The sequence below is a fragment of the Canis lupus genome, chromosome 23 (genome assembly GCF_048164855.1).
Source record: "Canis lupus baileyi chromosome 23, mCanLup2.hap1, whole genome shotgun sequence".
Lineage (NCBI taxonomy): Eukaryota > Metazoa > Chordata > Mammalia > Carnivora > Canidae > Canis > Canis lupus.
In genome coordinates this window covers 23,992,119-23,994,885 of record NC_132860.1, presented here as the reverse complement: position 1 = coordinate 23,994,885, position 2,767 = coordinate 23,992,119, and positions in this window count along the sequence as shown.

Sequence of the window (2,767 nt, the reverse complement as noted above, 5' to 3'; positions counted from 1 at the left end):
TAGATAATAATACACTTATACTTGGTGACTTCAATCTAGCTCTTTCTATATTCGATAGGTCTTCTAAGCAAAACATCTCCAAAGAAACGAGAGCTTTAAATGATACACTGGACCAGATGGATTTCACAGATATCTACAGAACTTTACATCCAAACTCAACTGAATACACATTCTTCTCAAGCGCACATGGAACTTTCTCCAGAATAGACCACATATTGGGTCACAAATCGGGTCTGAACCGATACCAAAAGATTGGGATTGTCCCCTGCATATTCTCGGACCATAATGCCTTGAAATTAGAACTAAATCACAACAAGAAGTTTGGAAGGACCTCAAACACATGGAGGTTAAGGACCATCCTGCTAAAAGATGAAAGGGTCAACCAGGAAATTAAGGAAGAATTAAAAAGATTCATGGAAACTAATGAGAATGAAGATACAACCGTTCAAAATCTTTGGGATGCAGCAAAAGCAGTCCTAAGGGGGAAATACATCGCAATACAAGCATCCATTCAAAAACTGGAAAGAACTCAAATACAAAAGCTAACCTTACACATAAAGGAGCTAGAGAAAAAACAGCAAATAGATCCTACACCCAAGAGAAGAAGGGAGTTAATAAAGATTCGAGCAGAACTCAACGAAATCGAGACCAGAAGAACTGTGGAACAGATCAACAGAACCAGGAGTTGGTTCTTTGAAAGAATTAATAAGATAGATAAACCATTAGCCAGCCTTATTAAAAAGAAGAGAGAGAAGACTCAAATTAATAAAATCATGAATGAGAAAGGAGAGATCACTACCAACACCAAGGAAATACAAACGATTTTAAAAACATATTATGAACAGCTATACGCCAATAAATTAGGCAATCTAGAAGAAATGGACGCATTCCTGGAAAGCCACAAACTACCAAAACTGGAACAGGAAGAAATAGAAAACCTGAACAGGCCAATAACCAGGGAGGAAATTGAAGCAGTCATCAAAAACCTCCCAAGACACAAGAGTCCAGGGCCAGATGGCTTCCCAGGAGAATTTTATCAAACGTTTAAAGAAGAAATCATACCTATTCTCCTAAAGCTGTTTGGAAAGATAGAAAGAGATGGAGTACTTCCAAATTCGTTCTATGAAGCCAGCATCACCTTAATTCCAAAGCCAGACAAAGACCCCGCCAAAAAGGAGAATTACAGACCAATATCCCTGATGAACATGGATGCAAAAATTCTCAACAAGATACTGGCCAATAGGATCCAACAGTACATTAAGAAAATTATTCACCATGACCAAGTAGGATTTATCCCTGGGACACAAGGCTGGTTCAACACCCGTAAAACAATCAATGTGATTCATCATATCAGCAAGAGAAAAACCAAGAACCATATGATCCTCTCATTGGATGCAGAGAAAGCATTTGACAAAATACAGCATCCATTCCTGATTAAAACTCTTCAGAGTGTAGGGATAGAGGGAACATTCCTCGACATCTTAAAAGCCATCTATGAAAAGCCCACAGCAAATATCATTCTCAATGGGGAAGCACTGGGAGCCTTTCCCCTAAGATCAGGAACAAGACAGGGATGTCCACTCTCACCACTGCTATTCAACATAGTACTGGAAGTCCTAGCCTCAGCAATCAGACAACAAAAAGACATTAAAGGCATTCAAATTGGCAAAGAAGAAGTCAAACTCTCTCTCTTCGCCGATGACATGATACTCTACATAGAAAACCCAAAAGTCTCCACCCCAAGATTGCTAGAACTCATACAGCAATTCGGTAGCGTGGCAGGATACAAAATCAATGCCCAGAAGTCAGTGGCATTTCTATACACTAACAATGAGACTGAAGAAAGAGAAATTAAGGAGTCAATCCCATTCACAATTGCACCCAAAAGCATAAGATACCTAGGAATAAACCTCACCAAAGATGTAAAGGATCTATACCCTCAAAACTATAGAACACTTCTGAAAGAAATTGAGGAAGACACAAAGAGATGGAAAAATATTCCATGCTCATGGATTGGCAGAATTAATATTGTGAAAATGTCAATGTTACCCAGGGCAATATACACGTTTAATGCAATCCCTATCAAAATACCATGGACTTTCTTCAGAGAGTTAGAACAAATAATTTTAAGATTTGTGTGGAATCAGAAAAGACCCCGAATAGCCAGGGGAATTTTAAAAAAGAAAACCATATCTGGGGGCATCACAATGCCAGATTTCAGGTTGTACTACAAAGCTGTGGTCATCAAGACAGTGTGGTACTGGCACAAAAACAGACACATAGATCAGTGGAACAGAATAGAGAATCCAGAAGTGGACCCTGAACTTTATGGGCAACTAATATTTGATAAAGGAGGAAAGACTATCCATTGGAAGAAAGACAGTCTCTTCAATAAATGGTGCTGGGAAAATTGGACATCCACATGCAGAAGAATGAAACTAGACCACTCTCTTTCACCACACACAAAGATAAACTCAAAATGGATGAAAGATCTAAATGTGAGACAAGATTCCATCAAAATCCTAGAGAAGAACACAGGCAACACCCTTTTTGAACTCGGCCATAGTAACTTCTTGCAAGATACATCCACAAAGGCAAAAGAAACAAAAGCAAAAATGAACTATTGGGACTTCATCAAGATAAGAAGCTTTTGCACAGCAAAGGATACAGTCAACAAAACTCAAAGACAACCTACAGAATGGGAGAAGATATTTGCAAATGACATATCAGATAAAGGGCTAGTTTCCAAGATCTATAAAGAACTTAT